Genomic DNA, 27,813 nt, shown 5'->3' with positions numbered 1-27,813 from the left:
GGTAATGACTAAGAAGATGATTGTTATTCCGACCCTAGTGGTCATATCAAATTGAGTCCGACTACGATGAGTATGTTACGTGGTTTAGAGAACCAAGTTCGATGTAGCATCTGACTTAAGCCGAAAGATTGAAATAAAAGGTAATCAAAGCGATCAACAAAGGTATCGCGATAGCTGCTTGTAGCTAGAAATGCTACCTTTTAAGATGTGATTATATCCCATTTGAACATGAAGGAAGGTAGTATGTTCTGGAATTTGACTCTAAGAGACCTAAGTCTAAGCGTTGCAACATACGATGATAGGTCATTAGAATATGACATATCAGTCCATTATAGTAATAAAAGAACTTATCTTAAGTTTGTATCTAGTGAGGATTGAGATTGTGACTTGAAGGTCATAATTTGGAGTCTAACATGAGATAAGAAGAAAGTGCAAGATCGAGCACCACCTGTAGTCAAGGAGTCCGGGATTCAAAGCAACAAAGAAGTTACGATTATTACCTAGGATGAAGAGATAACGTATGGAGTCATTATACTGCCCTTTTCGTTGATGATTCCGGGACGTAATCATCCTAAGGGGGAGATAATTGTAACGCCCGCAAATCCGGGCTAGTCAATTTAGAGACAATAAGCATCAAAAATGAGTTTTTGATGGAAAATTATTTAGAAGGATTAATCTTTTCCAAGTGGTAGCTTATGTTACAAGGGTTCCGTAGATATAAAGAACGCCGAAATCCGAGTTATAACGAAGAAGTTATGACCCATCGAAGTTTTACGGTTAAACCGGCACGACATCGGGAATTGTAAAAACTAAATTTACGATAAAATAATTTTTAGACTTAGAGACCTAAACAAAAGTCATAGTATATGTTAAATTGAGAGTGTGCATAAAAAGAACGTCCAAATCTGACTTCATATGAGGAAGTTATGATTTTTCTAAGATTTAGCATAGTAGTGCACAACCCGAAATCTGAATTTTAGATCAGTCGATTTTTAGCCAAAATAATCTAAACGAGAAATGAAGATATCATTAATAGGAGTTAAACGATAAAAAGACTGTCGAAAACGGAGCTCGTATGCGAATGATATGGACGAAGCTTAGTCCCTACTCTTCGAGCACGGCGAATTCGATATAGTTTTGTAAATCTGAGATAGAGTGAGAATTAGCCGACGGGATCTGAATGAAAGTTGTAGTACTCGTAAATACCAACACGTGGATATAAAGAATGTCGATAATAGAGCTGGTATGCAAAAGATATGGATGAAACTTAGTCCCTACTCTTCGAGCGCGATAAATTCGATACAGTTTTGCAAATCGGAGATAGAATGAGAATTAGCCGACGAGGTCTAAATGAAAGTTGTAGTACTCGTAAATACCAACGCATGGATATAAAGAACGCAGAAAATGGAACTCGTACGCAGAAGATACGGACGAAGCTTAGGGGCTACTCTACGATAAAATCCCTACAAATAAAGGATGAATCCTTCATAATTTCTTCACACCATAACCTTTCTTTCTCTCTCTAACCTCCCTAAACCCCTCCCAAGTCTAAGGAACCTCCCTATCACAAGAAGAAAGCCCCGGAGCGCCTGAACGCTCCGAGAAGAAAAGCTTTCAGCTCGGAAACGCTGCTCCAGCGAAGCCCAGTTTTTAATAAAAACCCGCTGTAAGTGAGTTACGCCTATACTATATTTAATATAGATTTTATTTAATTATAGTAACATTAATAGGACCTTAAAATAATTATTTGGGCTATTATTATGAGTGTTATTGAGTGTTATTTAATGCTTATATAATAGTAATAATAGTTAGAGTATTAATTAGTCACGATTAACGTTAAAACTAAACTCTAGTGGTATTAATACTAGGTTTTGGTTAAGGAAAAAAATTGTTTTGAGATAACGAAGTGCTGTTCATGTACCGAGTCACCACCTAATCAAGTGAGTGCATAGTTACTTTCATCTTACACATAGATATGAAGTATTTTATATAAATTACGTGCTATGTGTGCATATTATCTGAGTACTTGTTGTCTATGCTAGATGAACGATTTTATACATGTTTTAAATGATTTAAACTGTATATGTATTTTATATCTACGATAATGTTGGGGTAAAACATCGGTAGATGTAATATATGGAATATGAGTTGGATGATGAGTTAAGAGGTGTTATAGACCACGAGGTGAGGGTGAGAGGTGGACGATGTGAGAAGCCTTTCCCAAATGACGGCCCTGTCATTCAACAGAGTATGGATGACAACCACGGACTATTCTACACAGTCCACTGGAACACTAGCAGGCTCGCAACCTGTACGTGTTGTGAACGATGTGTTCACCCAGTGTACTCTAAACCATGGCGTCCATGCAGACTTGGTGCCTAAACCTTGGTGATCATGCAGACTTGATGCCTAAACCGTGGTGATCATGTAGACTTGATACCTAAACCTTGGTGATCATGCAGACTTGATGCCTAAACCCTGGCGACTATGCAGACTTGGTGCCTAAACCCTGGCGACTATGCAGACTTAGTGCCTAAGCCCTGGAGACTATGCAGACTTAGTGCCCGTTGTATAAACCATGGCAACGATGGACTTCGTGCCGATTCCTTAGGAATGAATGAACGAGGAATAGCTGATTCTTAGGGTAGATCCTTAAGACTAAAGAAGATAATGGGGATGGGTATTTGGGTTGATTGTTTGATTGTTTAAACATAATAAATACATTATTATGGGTTGAAAACCCTATGTACTCACCAGGTTTCCCAACCTGACCCACTCAGTTTATTTATGTCACAGGTGTTGTCATGAAGTCACATTACACTGAGAGATTAAAGAGATGTAGATCACTAGTAAGTTCTGTTTATGCTTATGTTTCTGTATTGACGATGACATCCCAAACGTTTGAAAATAAATAAAATACGTTTCTTCGAAAATGTTTTGATAACGTATTTATCTTGTTTTCTGGGAACAAATTCCGCAACATTTTTATGAAAAGAAGTACTCTGATTTTTATAAAGCATAAACAAAATCGGTCTTTTATGGCCGTGAAAATGGGGATGTCCTATTTTGTGGGCAGCTTCTCTGCCAATGCCTGCGAAAGACGGCTTGATCTTTCCATCCTTGATGGTTTGCAGATATTCTGGGCAGCTTCTCTTACAATGCCCTATTTTGTGGCAATGGTGGCACTCTGCCTCCTTCGGGTTAGGGTTGGGTTTAGCAGGATCAACTTTGGTCCCACTAGAGGAGGAACCATCTCGGGACTTTCCCTTGCGGTGGCTCTTTGACGGAGCCTTCCTGTTTTTGCCCATTCCCTGCCCTATAGCCAAAACAGGAGTTGTGGATGGATTGGGAGTTTGTGCAACAGACTTGTCCTTAAGGTTGCTCTCAGCAACCCTTAGGAGCCCTTGGAGCTTGCTTAGGGTGACCTCTTCCTTGTTCATGTGGTAGGTCATCCTAAATTGATTGTAACACGGAGGCAAGGAATGAAGCACCATGTCGATAGCCAAATCTTCCCCAAAGTCGACATTCAACTTGCGAAGACGATCGACATACCTTTGTATCTTTTGCAAGTGTACGGTTAGAGATTCTCCATGTCCCATTTTAGCGGAGATCATGTTAGTGAAGATCTCGTAACGTTCCTGCCTCGCGTTTTGATGGTATCTTTCCAATAAGTCTTGATGCATTTCGTACGGATACATGTCCTCATACGACTTTTGGAATTCGGCGTTCATTGTAGCTATCATGATGCAATGAACCTTCGTCGCATCACGTTCATGAGTCTCAAAAGCAATCATTTTAGCCGGAGTAGCAATTTCTGGATTAATCTTCTCGAGCTTCTCGTCAAGGACATACTCCTTGTCCTCGTAGCGAGCAATCGTGCGAATGTATATTATCCATTCACTAAAGTTCGTTCCATCGAAAGTTACCTTTTGGCAAAGGCTCATTAACATGAACGAGCTAGCAGCAACGCTGTTTGCGTTCGACATCTACAAGTAGAAAAGACAAAGTTTTGATTAGAATTGAATCCCTAATTATCATCCAATATGAAAAATTAGGGCTAGGATCCAACAACATTATATACATATTAGAAAAGGGATGCCGTAATCCAATATGCAAACAATTTGAAGGTAAGTGAATGACGATTCACTAATTCTCCACCACAAAACATAACCTTAAGTTTTATTTAGAATTCCTAGATTTCGATGAGATTCATTGAACTTTTCAATGGCATGTTTAAATCTCGATATGCCCCGCTCGTTTGTGACTGGGATGCCGAGGATCACAAAGCGGGTGTGAATAACCATGCAAATCTACACGGTGCCTTCATTGTTACAATCATCTATTCGATGTGCCGGTAAACCACATACGCTCCATCAAACTATCATAAACAATGAATCACCCTTTGCCACCTTTGATTAGAGCCAATTAGTGTGCCGGTAAACCACACACACTCCACTAACTTCTTAGCAAGGGTGCAAAGTGTAATTTCATGGGTTTGCATCAATTCACTTTTCCTAAAGTAACTAGGATTGGGAATTTGAAAAACATGTAGTTACTTTGTATTTCAATATTATACTTTTAATGAGGAGATAGGGTTTCCCTATCCTACCCGTTCGACTAACGACCCTCCACCGATCAAGCAAGCGGTGGGTGTGAGTGTACACCCATTAAGCGCCATTTTATAGGCAGCAACCTTATACCCACCTTATAGATCGGCTTCGTGAATGAGGCCTACTAACGGTAAGACTAGCATTTTAATTATACATATATATATATATATATATATATATATATATATATATATATTAAGCTTGTAATCATATAGTAGTATAGGGTTGAATTTTAAACTTGTAAAATTCTAGGGTTTGAAATTTAAATTGTCTAAATTAAACTTTTAATCACAAAACTTAAATTTCAAAACTTGAGGACAAGTTTTAAACTTTTCAAAACATAAGGGATCAAATAAAAAATAATTTAAATTAACCATTTAATCTCATAATTATCCATATTTGATTTATTTAAATGTTTCTTGCAAAACAATTTACCAATTTAATTAAAATAATCAATTAATATCATATAAGGAAATTATTATTCAACTAATTGGTAAATATCTTTTGTTAGGTCAAGAATATACTCACATATATGTTAAAATTCAAATTTTATTGACCCAGAAATGTTAAGGCAAGTTTCCATAAGAAAAACAGCAAGAAATCCTGAAACTAGCTCCTTCTGACGCTCGAACTCGCCGAGTACCACAATGGACTCGTCGAGTTGAGGCCTACTCGCCGATTCCACTATGGAACTCACCGAGTTCATCAGGCAGATGGACAAAAATCGAATTTGGCAATCAACAAGCAATCAATTAATGCATCAATTCAATAGAAACCAATCAAGGCTCTGATACCACTGATGGGATTGAGCCATAAGAACTTTCCTTTGTGCACATGCAAACCCTAATGCTTGGATCTAGGTTTCTCTAATTGAACATGCAATGTATCCAAGAATTTTATTGATAGATCTAGTGTAAACATTCAAATCATAACATATGAAATCAAATCTAAAAGAATACCTTGAATTGCTTGCTTGAATCTTCTTGTCTTTTGAGCTTAGAGTCACGATTGTCACTCCTCTAATGGCTTACAAACACCAACTAGCAAGAGGATGATTATAGAGAGAGAGAGAGAGGAGGGTAAGAAAATCGGCTCTAGGGTTTCTTGAGATGCAAGAGTGCCGATTTCCTCCACCCTAAGGGTCTATGTATACTATTGGCTACTAGGGCTACACCTTAAACCCTAATTGAATAACTTAGGCCCTAAGCAATCCAATAATCTCTATAGACTAGGCCTTGGATGATTTCTAGGTTTCTCCAAACCCTAAAATCGTCCACCCTCTTATCCATAGATATTTATAGCCCAAAATACAACTATCACACATTTGACAATTTATGCCCTTTTATTCAATTAACCTCTTTAAGTCACCAAATTAATTCCTAATTAATTTATGACTTATATTAATCAAATAACAATATTATTATTCTTTATATTATTCTCATAATATATTAATAATATTTCTTCTGTCATTATAAATCATCCTGTCAAGTTGCTATGGTGAAGGCAACCCAAAAGGACCATGCTCAACTGGGTCAAATACTTGTCAAATATAGTTACAGCCTTAGACACTATTCCAACACATCCGATATAGATTTCCCCAGTGGATTATGTCTTCCCATTAGCCATTTCCACCGTGAAGGTTTCATGAAGCTTATGGGGTTGTTGATTTAACAGGTGTTTGAATTTATTGCTCATAAAACTCCGTTCTACTCAGGTGTTAAATAGGATGCATGCATAAGTGTGGTTTAGGAGAAACGTACCAGTAACAACAGTGGGATCCTAAACCGCTTCTCCCTAACCCATAGCTAGCACCCTTTCTGTTCTTGCGCTCCCAGAGTTGCTGGTGTTGGGGCAATTCCGACGGATATGCCCTGTCCTTCCACATCTGTAGCAAGTGGGGCCTGATCCCTTGTTATTGCTGTTGTTGTTGGTGCTGGTGTTGTTGTTGTTGCAGTTGTTGTTGTTGTTGTTTCCTTGTGGTTGATTATGGGGAGGATAGGTCCTGCAATACTTTACAGTGTGACCCTTCCGATTGCAACTGGTGCAATGCATTTCCCTGCAGTCGCCATTATGGTGGTAGTTGCACTTGTTGCACTTTAGGAGATTCCCAGAATACTGCCTAGGAGCACTTGGATTAGCTGAGGCTGGAGCATGTGGTGTGAAGGGTACTTGAGTGGTTTTAGCGTTGACCGTCACCGTTTGTTGCTTCTTTGCCGATTTCGAGCCTTGTCGCCCTTTCCTTTTGTTGTTCTTCCCTTTCTTGTTGTCATCCTCTTTCTTGCCTTCAACTTCCGCTGGCTTCCCGCCCTTTTTGTTGTTGTGGTCGTACAGTTTCTTGGCCAACCTCTTGGCACTGTCGAACGTTTCAGGTTTTGCAGCGATCACATTTCCTTGAATCGGGGAGGTCAATCCCCAGATGAATCGTTCGATTCTCTTTCCTTCAGACGAAATCATGCCAGGGCACAATAATGACAGCTCACTAAACGTTGATATATACGCATCTATATCAGAGTTTCGGACGGTGAGATCCCACAGTGTTGGATTAGTGTCTAGGTCCATAACTATTTTGGTGTGTACTTGACCCGATGGTGCGTGGTCCTTTTGGGTTGCCTTCACCAAAGCAACTTGATAGGATGAATAATGGAGAGAAATGATTAAATATAATTTATTAATATATTATGAGAATAATATATTAAAGGAGAAATCATATTGTTTAATTAATATTAGTCAAGAATTAATGAGAATTAAGTTTGTGGCTAAAAGAGATTAATTAAACTTAAGGGACTTGAACTGTCAATTGTATGATAGTTGAATATTGAGCTAATGGACTCCATAATTAAAGGGGTGGACGAATTTTATGGGGAAACCCATTAGAAATCTTCCTAGTCCTTTAAGGAAGGAGCCCATGGGTTGCTTAGGGCCTAATCATCCAAATTAGGGTTTCCTTGTTAGATAACCCTAATAGCCTCACTATTTAAAGAACCCTTATGCCCCAAAAACGTGGTGAACTTGTTTTCTAGGGTTTCCACATGTTTTGGGCAGCCTCCACTCTCCTTGTTCTTCATCCTCTTGCTCTTGGTGTTTGTGAACCATTAGAGGAGTGACAATTGTGACTCTAAGCTTTCTAAAGTCAATACAAAAAGGATTTGAGATTGTTATTGCTACATAACAATCAAGGTACGATCTAAACCCTAATTTATATGTTATATTGATTATCATATGCTAGATCTAGGGTTTATAGTCTTGGATGAATTGCATGTACAATAGAGAAACCTAGATCCAAGCATTAGGGTTTGTATGAGCACATAGGATGTTCTTATGACCAAAACCCATCAGTGGTATCAGAGCCTAGATTGGTTTCTATTGTATTGATGCATATTTGATCGAAATCAGCACTGAAAATCGAAATTTTTTTGCTTCTGAGTGTTTGACTCGCCGAGTCACTTGGTGCACTCGCCGAGTCAGCTGTACTCGACGAGTCCAGGTCCAGACTCGACGAGTCAAAACATCTGACAGCTCATATTCGCGATTTTCTTCCTGTTTTGGCTTTGGATAATTACCATAAACATGTTTTTGTTATAAAATCCGAATTTTATCAATATTTGGTGATTATCATTACCTAAATAGAAGATAATTGTCAAAATTTAGATAATCACTTGTTTTATTAGATAAAGTTTGATTATTTGTAATTTAGATTTGAATTATCTTGTGAAAAAGTTTTAATTTTTCCCCCTTGAGGTTTTATAGTTTAAATTTGAACTTAAAAGTTTTGTTTTAAAATTTAAATAGTTGAAACCCTAATGTTTTGAAAAGGTTTCAAAACTTGCCCTCAAGTTTTTGAATTTAAATTTTGATTAAAAGTTTAATTTTGATGCATATTAAAATTCTAAACCCTAATGTTTTGAAATGTTTCAAAACTTGCCCTCAAGTTTTGGAATTTAAAAGTTGATTAAAAGTTTAATTTAGGAATGTTAAATTCTAAAACCCTAGTGATGTTTTGAAAAGTTCATATCACACCCTTATGGTTTTATTAATTAATTAAGGTGTATAATTAAAAGAGGTTTAATAAATCCATACAAGTTTTGGTTTACAAATTAATTGAATTAAAAGTATAATTGTTAAATTTGACCACCTAGTATTTTAAAAGTGTAAAATACACCCTATACTATATATAACATTAAAAGTCTAACATTATATATATATATATATATATATATATATATATATATATATATATATATATATATATGTATGAGTAAAAGTCAATCTTACCGTTAGTAGGCCTCATTCACGAAGCTGGTCTATAAGGGGTGTTTAAGGAAATTGTGTAACGCCCCGTCTCTGGTATGTTGTCCCCGTAGCATTTATTTAGAAGTTTTATTGTGGGACTCGGCGAGTCTATGGCCTGACTCGTCGAGTAGGGTCGAGTTTTCGAGCACGTGTTAGTAGGCGACTCGGCGAGTCCATATTCGGGACTCGGCGAGTCTGCCTGTCTGGAAGAAACCCTAAATCCCCGGGTTGCTCACTATTTAAGCAATGCTTTGTGCCCCAAACTCGCCTCCTTCACCCTCAAAGAGCTGTGAGAAAACCCTAATCCATCCCTTGTTTGTTTTAAGTGCTTTTGTGTGGATTTTGAAGGCTTGAAGAAGAAGAAGAAGAAAGGAGCGAGGAGAAGAGGTGTTAAGCAAAGATCCAAGGGCAAAATCAGAGTTCATTGAGGTATTTCTCGGATTCCTTCTGTTTTATGCTTTAGATTTCCATTGAAACTCTTCTAGGGCTAGTTTGATGCATTCTCCAAGCCTTATAGTTGTTTGGATGCCTTAATAGGTCGAGATATCCCTAGATCTGTTCATTTAGGAGTTGCAGAGCCCGGATCTATTGCCTTTTTGAAGATGCTTTGCATAAGAACCCTAGATCTACTCTTCTAAGTGCCTTTTTAGCCTTTATCTCCTTTTCATGTGTATGTACACGTAAAGTTGGAAACTTTACGTGGTGAATCAGCTTATTGGACTCAGATCTATCATTTGTATGCGAGGGATTCAAGCAGAATCGAGTTTAGAGTAGTTGCATGGATGTGACTCGGCGAGTCGGAAGAACGACTCGGCGAGTCAGGTGGCGAGTCCCTTTTTCCCCTTTTTGAGTGATGTCGAGTGGAAGCCTGTGAGTAGTAAAGTGGACTCAGTGAGTTGGAGAGCAGACTCAGTGATGGAGGGACTCGACGAGTTGTTCATACAACTCGGCGAGTCCAAGGCAATCTTCTTAAGCTCAAGAACAACTCGTCGAGTTGTTCATATGACTCGGCGAGTCGGATGCAGATTGTCTGAGTTCTTGGATCGAGAGAGTACTCGTCGAGTCGATGCCATACTCGACGAGTAGCCACAATTGGGGTTGTGAAATGAGACTAGAGACTCGGCGAAGGTCCCAGTCAGCTTCGGACTTCGGTCCGATGTTCCAGTCAGCTTCGGACTTCGGTCCGATGTAGGGGGCAAGGCCCCGGTTAGCCGGACTTCGGTCCAATGCAGTGGGCAAGGCCCAGTATGTGCTTTATATGTTATTGTGTGGTATGTGGTAGTTTGGGGGAGCTCACTAAGCTTCGTGCTTACAGTTTCAGTTTTGGTTTCAGGTACTTCCGCAAGCAAAGGGAAGAGCTCGGGATGATGGCATCGCACACACCACAGCTACAGTTTTTATCCTGGGAGTTGATTAGCTATCTTAGATATGTTTTGACACAGTCGTGACACCGTTTTCTCATTTGTATTTTTAGTATGGTTTTGAGATTTGCAACGCATGGTTTTATTATGATATACTCCGTTTTATGATTTTGGTTATATTAAAAATGAAATTTTCAGGTCGTATTTTTGGGTCGTTTCAAGTTGGTATCAGAGCCCTGGTTTGAGGGATTCGGATACACCTCCGTGTGCATCTGAACTCAAACTAAGGGAAAGATAAAAAGATTTTCAAAAATAAAAATGTTTTCAAATGAGATTTTGAAAAGCACTTAGAAAGAAAAGAATTTTTAAACAAGATAAGGGTGTGGTGCATGCAATCAGCCGAGCTCAAGTAAGTACTCCCAAATTACCAATACAAGTTTTATTATTATGATTAATTGTTCCAGTTTCAGTAGAACAACATGCTAGTATAGGACTAAGGATCTAGGAGGATGCCTTATGTGCCTGCTATATGTGTTACAGATTTATGAGAATTGCATGCTAGTATTAAGTAGACAGCAGTAGGACAGCCTGTTTAGGTTATGCCTGGTAGCGCGAGCTTAGCATTGTATGCTAGAGTAGCTTCTCGTTATGAGAATAGTTTTGCCTGAGTATGTTTCCCTTATCCGAATGCTGCTTGGTTTGTGTTTTGAGGGACTCTGAGTGGTGGGAGTTAGCCATTAGGTGAATACGTCACATCACATGTGATCAGGGTTGAATAATCTCAGAGTGCTGGATTTGGCCCTATTGCACAGCTCTTGTTTGAGTCCAACCATTGTAGGGACGAGTCTTTTACTCGAAGGATTATTCGAGCCTCATTGCATGTGATGGTATTCAGGTGGTGGCTAATCAGCATTACAAGGAGGCCTTCGGCAGCTGAGGACTGGTATGAGTGGAGTCAGAGATTTCCCTAGGGCAAGCCTAGGATGAGAGTAGCAGAGATCAGTAGTAGTAGAAGTGACTTGGTGGAGTCAAGGCGGTTCTTGAGGAAAGTACGGATAGATGTGGAAGGTAGTATGGGCCCGTACTACTGAAAGCATAGGATCCGTACTCGAACCAAGGAAGGCCGAGACAAGACCAGGAAGCTAGTAGTAGTATCAATGATCCCTTGAGATATTTCAGTTTTCTGATATTGCTATGATGTGTTTCAGAATGGTGGTTTTGCGTCCGAGGACAGCAGCCGGCAGTGGAGGTGCCAGGGAGGGATCAGGATCAGGCTCGGGGAACGAGCACATGGATGAGCAGACCAGAGAGTTTCTTTCTTCAGAGATTACTCGTATCATTTTAGAGCAGACTCCTGTGATCTTCGGTTCGATCAAGGAGGGTATCCTAGAGCTGATGGATGAGAGATTGGGCACCTTCCGTGCCGAGGTGGCGGCCATGATGGGGTCGCGCACACTTACATTCAGGGAGTTCAGGGCATGTGGAGCTCCAAACTATCATGGGGCGCGGGACCCCATAGCGAGTACTAGATGGTTGGCGGATGTGGCCAACGCGTTCCGCACTAGCAGGTGTCCCGAGGGGGACAAGGTCAGATTGGCATCCTGTCTTCTGAAGGACAGGGCACGGGATTGGTCGGAGGAGGTCGGACATACCATTGGAGATGATGCAGCATTGGATGCCATGACCTGGGCTCATTTCTCTACCAGGTTCAGGGCGGAGTTTGCACCAGTTATTGAGGTGCAACAGTTAGCCAGAGAGTTTCAGGACCTCACCCAGACTACAGAGACTGTGGCGGAGATCACCGCCAAGTTCAGGGAGAGGGCTCTTCTTGTTCCTCAGTATGCAGCCGATGAGGAGATGAAGAAGGCCCAATATCATGAGATGTTGCGAAGTGATATTCGCCAGTTTGTGAGCCGGTCCAGCTGTAAGACGTTGGACGACATGATTGCTAGGGCTCGAGAGAGGGAGATTGATCTCGAGATGGAGAAGAAGAGGAAACCGGAGGTGGTTTCGGGTTCAGGAGGTTCGGGCAAAAAGCCCAAGGTTTCAGATCACAGGTCCAGGTTTCAGCCGAGCCACAGTCGATGTGGCAGGTGTGAGAAGATGCACGATGGGGTGTGCAAGGCAGGGAGTTCCGGCTGCTTCAAGTGCGGCCGGACTGGGCATTTGAGCAGGGACCCTGCTACTGCCGTTGCAACATCAGATCTGATTTGCTTTCAGTGCAATCAGAGGGGACATAAAAAGTCCCAGTGTCCGAGTTTAGCTGCAGTAGGGAAGGTGGCTGCACCTGCCCCTGCTACTTTGAGGATTACAGATGGCCGGCAGGGCCAAGCCGAGGCGCCAGTGGCGAAGAGTAGGGCGTTTCAGATGACAGCAGAGGAGGGGCGAGGGACTCCTGATGTGGTGACGGGTATGTATCTTCCCTTCATCTCTTTATTTTATTGATTGATTATTGTTTATGATTGTATGTTTTATATAGGGTCGTTCTCTGTGAACGGCATTTCTGCTATGGTATTATTCGATTCGGGGGCTACCCGATCATTCGTATCGCTTGCGCTTAGCAAGAGATTTAGCAGAGCTCCAGGGGAGCTGGAATGTCCACTAGAGGTTGAGATAGCAGATGACAGGACCGTGAGGGTCGCCAGAGTGCATAGAGGGTGTTCTCTTCAATTGTTTCACGAGCAGTTTTCGGTGGACCTGGTTCCTATTCCCCTGCGAGGGAATAAGGTTATTGTGGGCATGGATTGGCTAAGCCCCAATGGGGCGGTGATTGATTGTGAGCTTCAGCTAGTGAGGGTTCGCACTCCCAGTGGGGGAGAGTTAGTGATTCAGGGCGAGATGCCACAGCGCGGACCGACCTTTTGTTCCGCCGCAAGGGCGAGGCGTTATTTTCAGCAGGGTTGCACTGGCTATGTAGCTTATGTCTTGGATGCCCGGGAGAAGGGCAAGACGACAGTGGGTGATGTTCCGATAGTGCGAGACTTCCCGGATGTATTTCCCGAGGATTTACCGGGGATACCTCCTGAGAGGCAGGTTGAGTTTAGGATCGACCTGATTCCTGGTGCGGCTCCGATAGCCAAGGCACCGTATCGCCTAGCTCCCCCTGAGATGCAGGAGTTGTCTACGCAGCTGCAGGAGCTGCTAGACAAGGGTTTCATTCGGCCGAGCAGTTCGCCTTGGGGAGCGCCGATCCTGTTTGTGAGGAAGAAGGATGGGTCGCATCGTATGTGTATAGATTACCGGGAGTTGAATAAGGTAACGGTGAAGAACCGTTACCCACTTCCGAGGATAGATGATCTGTTTGACCAGCTTCAGGGAGCGTCTTAGTTCTCCAAGATCGATCTACGCTCCGGGTATCATCAAATGCGGGTTAGGGATGAGGATGTGCAGAAGACTGCTTTCAGGACCAGGTATGGTCATTATGAGTTTGTGGTGATGCCATTTAGGCTCACCAATGCCCCAGCCACGTTCATGGATCTCATGAATCGCGTGTGCAGGCCGATGCTGGATCGTTCAGTGATAGTATTCATAGATGATATCTTGGTATATTCCAAGACGCAGGAGCAGCACGAGGAACACCTGAGGGAGGTGCTGGAAGTTTTGAGGAGGGAGAGACTTTTCGCAAAGTTCTCCAAGTGTGAGTTCTGGTTGCGCGAGGTGCAGTTCCTTGGTCACCTCGTCAACCAGAAGGGTATTTTGGTGGATCCGGCCAAGATAGAGGCCGTGATGCAGTGGGAGGTCCCGAAGTCTCCATCTGAGATTCGGAGCTTCCTAGGGTTGGCAGGGTATTACCGGAGATTCATTCAAGATTTCTCCAAGATAGCAGTGCCGCTCACCCGACTGACCAAGAAGTCGGTGGTATTTTGTTGGGGGCCCGAGCAGCAGGCAGCGTTCGAGACCCTCAGGCAGAGATTGTGCGAGGCTTCGATCCTTACCTTGCCAGAGGGAGTAGAGGACTTCGTAGTCTACTGTGATACCTCAATCACAGGTATGGGAGCAGTGTTGATGCAGCGAGGCCATGTGATAGCTTACGCCTCGAGGCAGTTGAAGCCTCACGAGGCTAATTATCCTACCCATGATTTAGAGCTGGGAGCGGTTGTGTTTTCCCTCAAGATTTGGAGGCACTATCTTTATGGGGTCCGTTGTACTATCTACACGGATCACAAGAGTTTGAGGTACCTTATGGATCAGCCGAGTCTGAACATGAGGCAGAGGAGGTGGTTGGATGTGCTGAAGGATTATGATTGTGAGATCCTTTACCATCCAGGGAAGGCCAACGTGGTGGCCGACGCCCTAAGCCGCAAAGTGTCGGCAACCCCTATCAGATATTTGTGTTTGAGGATGACAGTGATTACTCCGTTGTTGGAACAGATCAGGGAGGCTCAGGTCGAGGGCCTCAAGGAGGAGAGGCAAAAGTGTGAAAGGATAGTGGGCCGAGTAGCTTCCTTTGATTATGACAGTCGGGGATTGCTTACACTTCATGGGAGAGTGTGGGTACCGTACTGGGGTGGGGTACGGCAGGTGTTGATGGATGAGGCTCATAAGTCTAGATTTTCTATCCACCCAGGGGCGACGAAGATGTATAGAGATCTTTGACCCGATTATTGGTGGCCCTGCATGAAGCGAGATGTCGCTTGGTATGTTGAGAGATGCCTGACCTGCAGGAAGGTCAAGGCGGAGCACCAGAGGCCTCACGGCAAGATGCAGTCGTTAGACATTCCCGTGTGGAAATGGGAGGACATCACCATGGATTTTATCACCAAGCTTCCCAGGACCGCACGTGGAGTGGATTCGATATGGGTAGTAGTGGATCGGTTGACGAAGAGTACCCATTTTATCCCGATCCAGGAGAGTATATCAGCAGAAAAGTTAGCCGATATCTATGTGCGTGAGATCGTGGGACGTCATGGAGTGCCGGTATCGGTAGTGTTAGACCGAGATGTCCGTTTTACATCCAGATTCTGGAAGCGGTTTCACGACGAGATGGGTACTCGTCTTCATTTCAGCACCGCTTTCCACCCTCAGACAGACGGGCAGAGCGAGAGGACGATTCAGACCCTCGAGGACATGCTCAGGGCATGTGTTCTAGACTTCGGTGGCAGTTGGGATACGTATCTTCCATTAGCGGAATTTTCGTATAACAACAGTTATCATGAGAGCATTGATCGACCTTCCTTTGAGATGCTTTATGGGAGGAAGTGTAGGACCCCGATTTGTTGGGGCGAGGTCGGTCAGCGAGTCGTTGGGAGCACAGAGGTGGTGCTCAAGACAACCGAGTTGATCCAACAGGTCCGTAGTAGACTGCAGACTGCGCAGAGCCGGCAGAAGAGCTACGCCGACATGAGGCGTTCAGACTTGGAGTTCCGGGTGGGCGATATGGTCCTCCTGAAGGTCTCACCCTGGAAGGGTGTCATCAGGTTTCGGAAGAGGGGCAAGCTGGGCCCCAGGTTCATTGGTCCCTTTAGGGTTTTAGCCCGAGTGGGTCGGGTTGCTTATCGATTGGATCTTCCTGTAGAGCTTAGCCAGATCCACAACACTTTCCATGTGTCTCAGTTGAGGAAGTGTTTGGTGGATGAGTCAGCAGTTGTTCCCCTAGAGGATATTCAGGTTGATAGCAGCCTGAATTATATTGAGAGGCCGGTCGCGATTCTGGACCGGAAGACAAAGACCTTGAGGAACAAGGCAATTCAGTTAGTGAAGGTGCAGTGGCAGCACCGGAAGGGGTCTGAGTGGACGTGGGAGGCTGAGGAGGAGATGAGAGAGCATTACCCGAAGTTATTTGCAGATTCAGCCGCAGCAGACTTCGAGGACGAAGTCTGAGACAAGTGGGGGAGAATTGTAACGCCCTGTCTCTGGTATGTTGTCCCCGTGGCATTTATTTAGAAGTTTTTTTGTGGGACTCGGTGAGTCTATGGCCTGACTCGTCGAGTAGGGTCGAGTTTTCGAGCACGTGTTAGTAGGCGACTCGGCGAGTCCATATTCGGGACTCGACGAGTCTGCCTGTCTGGAAGAAACCCTAAATCCCCGGGTTGCTCACTATTTAAGCAATGCTTTGTGCCCCAAACTCGCCTCCTTCACCCTCAGAGAGCTGTGAGAAAACCCTAATCCATCCCTTGTTTGTTTTAAGTGCTTTTGTGTGGATTTTGAAGGCTTGAAGAAGAAGAAGAAGAAAGGAGCGAGGAGAAGAGGTGTTGAGCAAAGATCCAAGGGCAAAATCAGAGTTCATTGAGGTATTTCTCGGATTCCTTCTGTTTTATGCTTTAGATTTCCATTGAAACTCTTCTAGGGCTAGTTTGATGCATTCTCCAAGCCTTATAGTTGTTTGGATGCCTTAATAGGTCGAGATATCCCTAGATCTGTTCATTTACGAGTTGTAGAGCCCGGATCTATTGCCTTTTTGAAAAATGCTTTGCATAAGAACCCTAGATCTACTCTTCTAAGTGCCTTTTTAGCCTTTATCTCCTTTTTCATGTGTATGTACACATAAAGTTGGAAACTTTACGTGGTGAATCAGCTTATTGGACTCAGATCTATCATTTGTATGCGAGGGATTCAAGCAGAATCAAGTTTAGAGTAGTTGCATGGATGTGACTCGGCGAGTCGGAAGAACGACTCGGCGAGTCAGGTCGTGAGTCCCTTTTTCCCCTTTTTGAGTGATGTCGAGTGGAAGCCTGTGAGTAGTAGAGTGGACTCAGTGAGTTGGAGAGCAGACTCAGTAATGGAGGGACTCGACGAGTTGTTCATACAACTCGGCGAGTCCAAGGCAATCTTCTTAAGCTCAAGAACAACTCGTCGAGTTGTTCATATGACTCGGCAAGTCGGATGCATATTGTCTGACTTCTTGGATCGAGAGAGTACTCGTCGAGTCGATGCCATACTCGACGAGTAACCACGAGTGGGGTTGTGAAATGAGACTAGAGACTCGGCGAGTCAGGTCAACTATGGGTTGACTTTGACCGAGAGAGTTGACTTTGACCAAGGGTAAAAGAGTCATTTTACCCCAGTGCAGTGTTTAGTATTTGATTGAGTGTGTTTATGGACTTGTAGCCAGGGAGATACCGGAGCAGCAACAGTTAGCTTCCATAGCCATTCACACAGTAGCTAGTTCACGAGGTGAGTTTCCTTCCATTAGGAACGGGTCTAAGGCCACAATGCCGGCCCGTTTAGCTAGCAGTCAGCTTCGGACCTCGATCCGATGTAGTAGTTACTATGTTTGATGCCTTCGTAGTTCAGACAGGATTTATGTGTTTATGCCAGTTGACATGTTTATGCTATGTTCAGTCAGCTTCGGACTTCGGTTCGATGTAGGGGACAGAGGTCCAGTCAGCTTCGGACTCCGGTCCGATGTAGGGGACGTAGGTCCCAGCCAGCTTCGGACTTCGGTCCGATGTCTCAGTCAGCTTCGGACTTCGGTCCGATGTCCTAGTCAGCTTCGGACTCGGTTCGATGTAGGGGACGAAGGTCCCAGTCAGCTTCGGACTTCGGTCCGATGTAGGGGGCAAGGCCCCGGTTAGCCGGACTTCGGTCCAATGCAGTGGGCAAGGCCCAGTATGTGCTTTATATGTTATTGTGTGGTATGTGGTAGTTTGGGGGAGCTCACTAAGCTTCGTGCTTACAGTTTCAGTTTTGGTTTCAGGTACTTCTGCAAGCAAAGGGAAGAGCTCGGGATGATGTTATCGCACACACCACAGCTACAGTTTTTATCCTGGGAGTTGATTAGCTATCTTAGATATGTTTTGATACAGTCGTGACACCGTTTTCTCATTTGTATTTTTAGTATGGTTTTGAGATTTGCAACGCATGGTTTTATTATGATATACTCCGTTTTATGATTTTGGTTATATTAAAAACGAAATTTTCGGGTCGTATTTTTGGGTCGTTTCAAATTGCCTATAAAATGGCGATTGAATGGGTATCCACTCTTACCCCGGCACTCTTGACTAGTGGAGGGTCGTTAGCCGAACGGATAGGATAGGACAGAACCTTCCATTATAAGTATAATGAAATACAAAAGTAACTAAATGTTTTACAAATTCCCAATCTTAGTTACTTTAGGCAAAAGTGAATTGATGCAATTCCATGAAATTACACTTTGTGCCCTTGCGAAGACGTTAGTGGAGCGTGTGTGGTTTACCGGCACACTAAATGGTTCTAAGCAAAGGTAGCAAAGGGTGACTCAATGTTTGTCATAGTTCGGTGGAGCGTGTGTGGTTTACCGGCACATCGAATAGGTAATTGTAACATGTGGGGGCACCATGTATGTTTGCATGGTTATTCACACCCGCTTTTGTGATCCTCGGTATCCCAGTCACAAACTAGAGGGGCATATTGAGATTTAAACATGCTTTTGAAAAGTTGAATGACTCTCAAAGAATCTAGGAGTTTTCAATACATTTAAGACTTAATCTGTTTTTTGTTTTTCATTGTGGAAAATTAGTGAATCATCATTCACTTACCTTCAAATGTTCTTCAATTAGGGTTACGGCATCCCTCTCCCGAGTTGTGGAATATTGTGTTGGGTCCTAGCCTTAATATCTCATTTAGGTGATTTATTAAGGACTCAATCGATCAACTAACTTGAATTTGTTTTCTCCCGTTTTGTAGATGTCAAAGTTCGACAACTATGGTCTTCCCAAATCCCGTGGAACAAGCATTCCACATGAAGATGATATTCCACGATTCGATCGAGGAACAAGAGATCATGCTTCACTTCCTCCTCCTCCTCCCGTTATTCTCCCTAACCGACAAGATCGAAGAATTGAAAGGTTCAATGTCACTAAAGCCCTATTGGAAATGAAACATGAAGATGGTAAACCCGTGTGTGCCCACGTTCTAGGAATGAAATCACACATCGATAGGTTGATAATGTTGGGTGCGTCATTCCCGGATAAGTTGGCTGTGAACTGGGTTCTGCAGTCACTTCCCGAATCATATAATGAGTTCAAAAGAAAGTATTATATGAGGGATCATGACGAAAACCTCATTGACCTAACTTACATGCTCATTGCTGTTGAATCAGAAATGATTTGGCAAAGCAATGGAGCGTATTTGTTGGGAAAGTCAACCAACCATGCTTCCGGGGACGTTCTAGGAGAACCGACCTACGTTTGCTGCCAAGAGAAAGGGCGTTGGATACAAGTCTGCCCTAAGAGCCTGAAGAGTCCAGAAGATGGGAGAGTCAAAGAGTATGGCCGTGCTTCAGGTAAAATCCTCTATCTAACTCCATTAAGTTCCTATTCGTTGATTCTTAATACAAGATGTGATAAGATTGCATTTGAATGTTTTGCAGGATCAGTGAAAAGAGAGAAAGCTTGATGGAAAAGCAAGATAAATCTAATCACGAAGAAATGGATCTCGATCGCATGGATTTGAAGATTAGATTTTGAGCTTAGAAAGTTATGATAGAATTGTTAGGAATATTTGATTACATAGTTTTTCAGTTGATTTTTGTAAGGGCAAATGTTTTCCGCTGCTGTTATAAATAAAAATAAATTTTGGTTTGACTCATTTATTTATTTATTTATTTCCTTGCAATGAAGTCGTTATGAAAAATTGATGTTTGCATATTTCTACAACGAATGGATGTGATTCTTAATTACGTTAATTGTGGAAATGTCAAGAATTTACCAAATAGGGAAAGATTCTCATCTCCCAAGGTTCATTTGGAAAGAAACTTGGAATTATATAACTTGGTTGCATGATGAATGAGAAATTTCATATTTGGAAATTAGACTAATTCGTTGACAAGTGTGAAGTGAAGGACTAGGAGATCAAGTACACAAAGTTGTGTGTTGATCAAGTCCACCACAAGAGTAGCAAAGATATTCGTCATGATTTACTAAAGGTTTATTAAATATGATTATACTTATAAGATTAAGTGTAATTCTAAATTGATTGAAAAGGTTTAAATCAATAGCAGTTTGAATAAGAAGAATCAAGTAGGCAGAAAGATAAAAGTTTCTCTATTCTAAGAAGAAGGGAGAGTACCTTTTATGCTTTATGATATGTCTTAATGATTAAGAACCATATCTCAATTGATCCTCTAAGTGAGTCTTAGTACAAGTGTATGTATAAGAAGAGGAATCAAGAATTGAAGAAATGGTTAAATCAAGAAGTCGATCATACTTCATTCCAAAAACAAGTCTTAAAGTTAAGATTGTAATATTGAGTGACAAGTCTTAAGAAGGTTTATAACATTCATCAAATGTAGAATTTGGAAAAAGGTTTTTTTATTCTTGCACATTTGAAATTGGTAAGTTGTGATGTCTTGGATTAGACAAAGGCCAACGAGGACTAATTTTATGAAATGTTTTGTCTTGATAAAGGCTACACTAACTCTTGAATATTTTTTGTCAAGAAATGTTTATTGACAAGAGAATATTATATGTCAAGGAGTTAGTGGGAGTCTTAATGGTCTTGAAAGGTTTCTAGAACAAACCAAGAATAAACCTTATCGATCATCACTAACACACGAGTAGAGGTTTACAACCTATCGTGTTGACATTACCTTGTTTCTGTGCCTTTCCAATTAAGTTAATTATCCATGTGAGCCCTATGAGTTCTCATTTGAATGCATAAAAGGCAAGGACCTTGATCAATGAAAAGTACATTGATAGGAAAGGGTGAACTGCTTAACTACTTGGAAGACATGGTGGGCAGCCGTGTTACCATATGGCAAGAAATCAGGATTAAGAGTTCGGTCCATATGATTTTGGATTTGTCGTAAATTTTGGTTTTAACAAATTCACATGGATAGGAACACATACAACATTAAAATCGAAGTGTCATAAGATTTCCTCCTTCATTAAAATGACTGTGAGGAAATGCTTTCACTAAGGAAGATTTTGAGAAGATAGTGATTGTGAAATTGTATTCTCGAATTTGATTATGGTTACGGTATCCCTTTCCATGATTCGAATTGTGAGATTTGGCAATTAGTCTAAATTGTTTAAACACACATATGAGCTATCTAAAGGAAGGGTGTATAAGCTTAGATAAAGGATTATCAAGGCATTAGGCATTAGAAACATGAACTTAAGAAATTCAATGGGTATTGTTTTTTCCAAAAGTTAAGATGTTTCTGAATACATGTCAAAGCTAGTGGGAGCATAAGTGTTATGTTTGTAATAATCATCGTGATAGTGGGAGCATAAATGTTATGATTGCATGATTATTAAGGCAAGTATTGCAAGTTAGCAATATTAATTAGAGAAAACAAGAGTCATACTTTGCAAAGTTGTAAGGGTTGAATAGTTGTTTTGCTATAATTAAGGGAGAGAATATTATGCTTCGTTTCAAATCTAAAGGCTTAGGTTGTGGAATGTTAATAAACTTAGTCAAGGATACATAGTGTGTTCTTAAATTTTGATTGTTGGGATTAAAACCCTAATTGAGATTTGATGAACAAGATGCGGAAAATAAGAACAAACACAAATATGAAGATTATGTCGAATGATCACTCGATTTATTCAAATATGAGGAATAAATTACACTTAAGAAATAAGAATCTAACTCTACAAGAAACCTCACAACGTGGCGGCTACATTTTGCCTCACTCTCTTAACCCTAATAATGAATAATACATGACTATTTATAGGGAAAATACAAGTCTTGGGCTTTTAACCTACACTTCATCAAGGGGCCCATTTCCATCATCCATGGAGTGCTTTGAAACCCTACAATCTCCCCCTCAAGGTATGGAATGGATGACAATGCTTTAACTTCCAAAACAAGCATCTAGCATATAAAAAGATCTTGCAACGAGGAATAGATGAAGCAATCCACGAATCTTGATTAATGAATAGTCTTCAAACACGGGCTCTAGGATATATAAATCAAGAACTGAAGTAATGTCTTTAAACTTCATTTTCGAATGTAATCCCAAAAAAATCTTCATGAAAACCAAGCCTGCCATAAAAACCCATTTCAGAACAAAGAATCTGAATCACTTCTTGTCTTTGAAGAGCTCCCCCTCCAAGTCACAATGATCTTTAAATAAGCTAATGATATAAGTCATCAAAAAAATATCATGTAACAACCCAAACTTTAAGATTCGTAACGCCACTTGATCGAGAAAATACTAGAGTCGGAGATATAACAAGTCCTTAGCAGAGCTCGATAAAGAACTTCCGCTGTAAAGGATACTTCTCTGTAAAAGCTTTAGCAGAGCTCGATGAAGAACTTCGGCTGTAAAAGCTACCTTCATAATTCTACCACAAGCTTTATCAAAAATCTCCAACTTTGAAAAGTCACAAATCCAATTTCGAATGGCCATACCAAATTCTCCCCCGATTTATAATCAAAAACATGATTATAAAGCCTTTAAATGGTCATGAGAATGATTTTGAATGGATAAAAAATTACTAAGCTCCCCCGCGACAAAATGATATACACAATGAAGTATAAAATCCGAAAAAGTCATGAAAAATTTGACATTATCACGAAAAATGACTTTCCGAACCGCCAAGACTTGATGGAATCTTTTTTTTCTGTTCACGGAAAAAATATGTGCGTTAAAGAATTAAAAACTGTTCACCGGCCCTCAAAGTAGTAAACTTTTCTGAATATTAGGCCGAAACTGTCACTTGCTGAAAGACAGGGGCTGGAATGGTAATTCTTCATCAATATACCCCTTTATTTGCAACAAAATCTGGAATTGGTCCAAAAATATTAAACTGTGAAATCAACAAGGACCAAAAGTGCCAATTCGTTGGAGTTATAGGGATCAAATATGAAACATTAAAGCATCTTCTTCCCCATTTGATTAAATACAAACGAACAGCAACAAAGACTTAATCCCAAAGACCAATTCGTAGATCAACCAATATTTCCAAACTCTGAACATCCCTTCGTTCTGATCACATAGTTACAAATGCCACGCCATACAACATCTCATTCCAATTCTGATCTGAATTTTGAAGTTCGTGAGTGAGGCCGTTCGCAATAATTCCACTGTGACCAGTAAATGCGAACATAGCAAAACGACCTGATTCCAAACTCTCACCAACAAAAACAAAAATTTTGATTCCGATCAGCCCCATCGTTCCAAGCACTGGTTCGCAATAACTATTCTGAATCAAATCGACACGATCAATTATTTCAGTTTCGACCCGACTGGAACTCCGATTCTTATATCGTTCGCAGGTAAGGCCAATCACACCAATTTTGACTTTTAGCATTGACCACCAAGAACATCTGCTCAAATCATTCCAATTGAGTTCTAATTCCGATTTCATTCGTTCGCATCATACTTCCGATTACGATTGCAATTAAGTTCGCAGGGAGTCCGTTTGCACAAATAAGCTCACAATTCTAAATTTGACATTTAGCGCTGACCATCGACATCAGGTAACGCCAAACAAGATTAAATTTTCTTCAACATAATTTCCGGACTCAACAGATCGATTTCCAGATCAATCATCACATTTAATCGAAAATCAGTATAAACTCCCTATATTCATCGTCTGTTCATCATCGGTTCTCAAAAAAAATATTGATTTATCAATAAGAATATCAAAGAACAATATTGGATCCAAAATCTCAGTCGATGATAAAAGGGATGGTTCACTTTCAGAAAAAAAAAATCATTATGAATCGTTAAAAAAAATCGATGTTAAGAACAAAACACATGAACTAGAACAAAGCGACTAGCGACAAGAATTGAGAATGATGAAATCCAATAAGAGTTCGTAATCGACGTGAGATTGAACGCTTTGTTTGAATGAAAGACTTTGAATTACGGATTCAGAACTTACGATTTCAACAACTATGTGCGCTAAACAATGAACATTAAACGAACACAATGAGCCCAATGAATGGAACGAATGAACAGTGATAAATTTTTTTTGCTCAAGAACAGTTTATTGGCTGAATGAAAATAGATCAAAAACAATTGGAAAAAATAAATGGAACTTGATCTGTCATTGTAATATATTGTTTATGAATTGAACATCTGACCAGATCCGATCATGGAATACAAACAGAACATGAATTGGAACAAATCACTCGGATGAACAGTAGATGAACAGCATAAATCTCCATGAACAGTAGATCGAACACAATTCTTGATTCCATACCGCCAAAACACGAATAATCTTCAATAAATCGTATAGAAAATCATCAAATCAAGAACCGATACTTCAAAAATCAATAGATCTTCAAAGACCCGCTCTGATACCACTTGTTGAGATTAAAACCCTAATTGAGATTTGATGAACAAGATGCGGAAAATAAGAACAAACACAAATATGAAGATTATGTCGAATGATCACTCGATTTATTCAAATATGAGGAATAAATTACACTTAAGAAATAAGAATCTAACTCTACAAGAAACCTCACAACGTGGCGGCTACATTTTGCCTCACTCTCTTAACCCTAATAATAAATAATACATGACTATTTATAGGGAAAATACAAGTCTTGGGCTTTTAACCTACACTTCATCAAGGGGCTCATTGCCATCATCCATGGAGTGCTTTGAAACCCTACATTGATTATGATTACGGCATTCCTCTTCATATTTCGAATTGATAGAACGTAGCACATAAAATTATGGCAGAAGATTGATAAAGTATCAAATCTTTATGTAAGACATTATGCATCGTGTCCCATACGCTTCGGGTATAGGATCGATGGCAAATGCTATAATATTTGACCATTCTAAAATTTTCGAAATGTCTAGTGCATTTAGAGGGAAAAGGACAAGAATCGGTTTTGACTAAGATAATTAGACAACTATCAAAGGACAATCCAAAGTTCGTTGAGGATTAGTCGCTTGTGAGTAGTTGGAAGTATAGTATTGGATGGACCTTATCGACATTATTATGAATAGAAAAGATTCTATTAAGAATGAGTTGTCATATGGAAAATATGGAAACATTTCCATATTGGGAGTTGGATATTGAGAATCAATGTCTAGATTAGGAACGGATAAACTTTGATTTGGTGAGTGAGTGCAAGCGAGCATTGAGTCAAAGTTTATCCGTTCCTGTTATCCAAAGTAGGGTGAAAGCAATATTTGTGGGCCCCTCGATGATTTAGTGATGGCACCTAAGCACTTGGCCAAGCCAGGACTAAATTGATGTGTTCAATTGTAGTCTGTTGTCAGTCGTCATAAATCTGAATTCGGGAAACAACACATAGACAGAGAGAATGATTTAGATCCATGTCTCAGTCTATACGATATCTAGAATGGAGGAATATATGATCCCTTATCTAAAGGACACGCGTATCTGATAGGATCAGAGTTGACAGCGGCTTTAGAAAGCTACGATTGCAGATCAGGATATGAAGTCATACACAGAATAGTTATTAGACTTATCCAAGTGGGAGACTGTTGGATTAGTGTCTAAGTCCATAACTATTTTGGTATGTACTTGACCCGATGGTGCATGGTCCTTTTGGGTTGCCTTCACCAAAGCAACTTGATAGGATGAATAATGGAGAGAAATGATTACATATAATTTATTAATATATTATGAGAATAATATATTAAAGGAGAAATCATATTGTTTAATTAATATTAGTCAAGAATTAATGAGAATTAAGTTTGTGGCTAAAAGAGATTAATTAAACTTAAGGGACTTGAACTGTCAATTGTATGATAGTTGAATATTGAGCTAGTGGACTCCATAATTAAAGGGGTGGATGAATTCTATGGGGAAACCCATTAGAAATCGTCCTAGGCCTTTAAGGAAGGAGCCCATGGTTTGCTTAGGGCCTAAGCATCCAAATTAGGGTTTCCTTGTTAGATAACCCTAATAGCCTCACTATTTAAAGAACCCTTATGCCCCAAAAATGTGGTGAACTTGTTTTCTAGGGTTTCCACACATTTTGGGCAGCCTCCACTCTCCTTGTTCTTCATCCTCTTGCTCTTGGTGTTTGTGAACCATTAAAGGAGTGACAATTATGACTCTAAGCTTTCTAAAGTCAATACAAGAAGGATTTGAGATTTTTATTGCTACATAACAATCAAGGTATGATCTAAACCCTAATTTATATGTTATATTGATTATCATATGCTAGATCTAGGGTTTATAGTCTTGGATGAATTGCATGTACAATCGAGAAACCTATATCCAAGCATTAGGGTTTGTATGAGCACATAGGATGTTCTTATGACCAAAACCCATCACACAGCTCTTGCTCCATCTTCTGGATTTCGCCACGAGGGCAGTACTCAGCCATCAGCATTTCCTTCAGCTCCGTCCATGGCATCGAGTTGGCTACAGGGAGAGTCATGGCCTCTATATGTCCATTCCACCAGGTGAGAGCCTGGTCGACAAATGTGCATGCGGCAAACTTCACTTTCAATTCCTTGGGGCACTCACATATTTCGAACACTGATTCAACCTTCTCAATCCACCTTTTCAGGGCTATCACACCACCCGTGCCATTAAAGGTTCGCGGCTTGGCATTGGTGAAATCCTTGTAGGAGCATGTTTTGGTCGGTCCTTGATTGATCCCGTTGTTCTAACTTCCTGCTCCTTGTCCGTTGACTCCTCCATTATTCCCTTGGTGAATCTGTGCCATTGCTGCAGTGACCGCAGCAGACACAGCTGCTTAGAATGCAGCTGAGTCAACCTCTGGAGGGGTTGGTCCAGGGTTACCGCGAGTGGGTCATCGAGGCATCTTTCTGTCATGGAACGGAAAGATGTTGAGTGCCTATGGTTTCGTGAGATTGTTATCCTATAAACTAAGTGTGTGGCACGAATTTATGCAATTTCGGCAGCATAACGACTCTATGAGTAGTGTAATCACTTAAACATAGAGTTGGGGTACATAGCATAGATCCTAGTGACATAGTACTAAAGACGGGTATGACTAGTCCTAGTCGTGGTGAGTCCTATATATCAAGTAGTAGAGCAGGTCCTATTAGTAAGGATGACGACGACGCTCAATCGTCGAGGTGACGCGCCAGAAGTTCAGCCAGTTCATCTGCCTCTTGGGTGATTACCTCTACTTTTCGCTTGGCTCGCACAGCCCTTGCCTTGGTCATGATGAGTTGAAGCTTCAGGCTGATAACTGCCTCCTCGAGAGAGCGTATATAGTCTGTATCCACCCCTTGAAACATGCGGAAATTTGATGGGGCTTCCGACTGGTGAGGTCCACTACACGCCTCCTCTACGCCCTTTTCTTCTTCTGGCTCCCAGTCCAGCTCATCATAATCGAAATCAACTATCATGTATTCGTCTTGTTCCTCTTCAGGTCCAATGTCGTGTGCCCCTCCTTGATCTACCTCTGGCTCATCCTCGATCATCACGTGTGCTACTAGGACCTGGTGAACTGAAGGCCCTGGTGTTCTCCTTCCATGTCGACTGAGAGAGCATGCGAATAACTATCATTACTCCTATGACGCTTCTATTATTGTATAGATTAAGTTGTTGTTCTCTTTTTGGTGCTAAAGGGGTATGCTTTTAGGTTTTCCTACCATTGCGGTTTCCTCGGGACACGTGATAGTTGTACCTTGAAGGAAATGTAGTTAATCAGGCTACATCCTCTCCTCGATATAACCGTGAACAGTCCCGGTTTTCCTGAGATGATAGCATTAT

The 27,813-nt window shown here is 41.2% G+C and overlaps 1 pseudogene; it reads right to left on the bottom strand.

Annotated features, from left to right (window-relative positions):
- LOC111901053 (uncharacterized) overlaps positions 1-27,521 on the bottom strand; it is a 40,846-nt pseudogene extending 13,325 nt beyond the window's left edge.
- Positions 27,522-27,813: the final 292 nt, after the last annotated feature.

The sequence above is a fragment of the Lactuca sativa genome, chromosome 4, assembly GCF_002870075.4.
Source record: "Lactuca sativa cultivar Salinas chromosome 4, Lsat_Salinas_v11, whole genome shotgun sequence".
NCBI classification, from domain to species: domain Eukaryota; kingdom Viridiplantae; phylum Streptophyta; class Magnoliopsida; order Asterales; family Asteraceae; genus Lactuca; species Lactuca sativa.
This window is presented reverse-complemented; position numbering and strand designations above follow the sequence as displayed.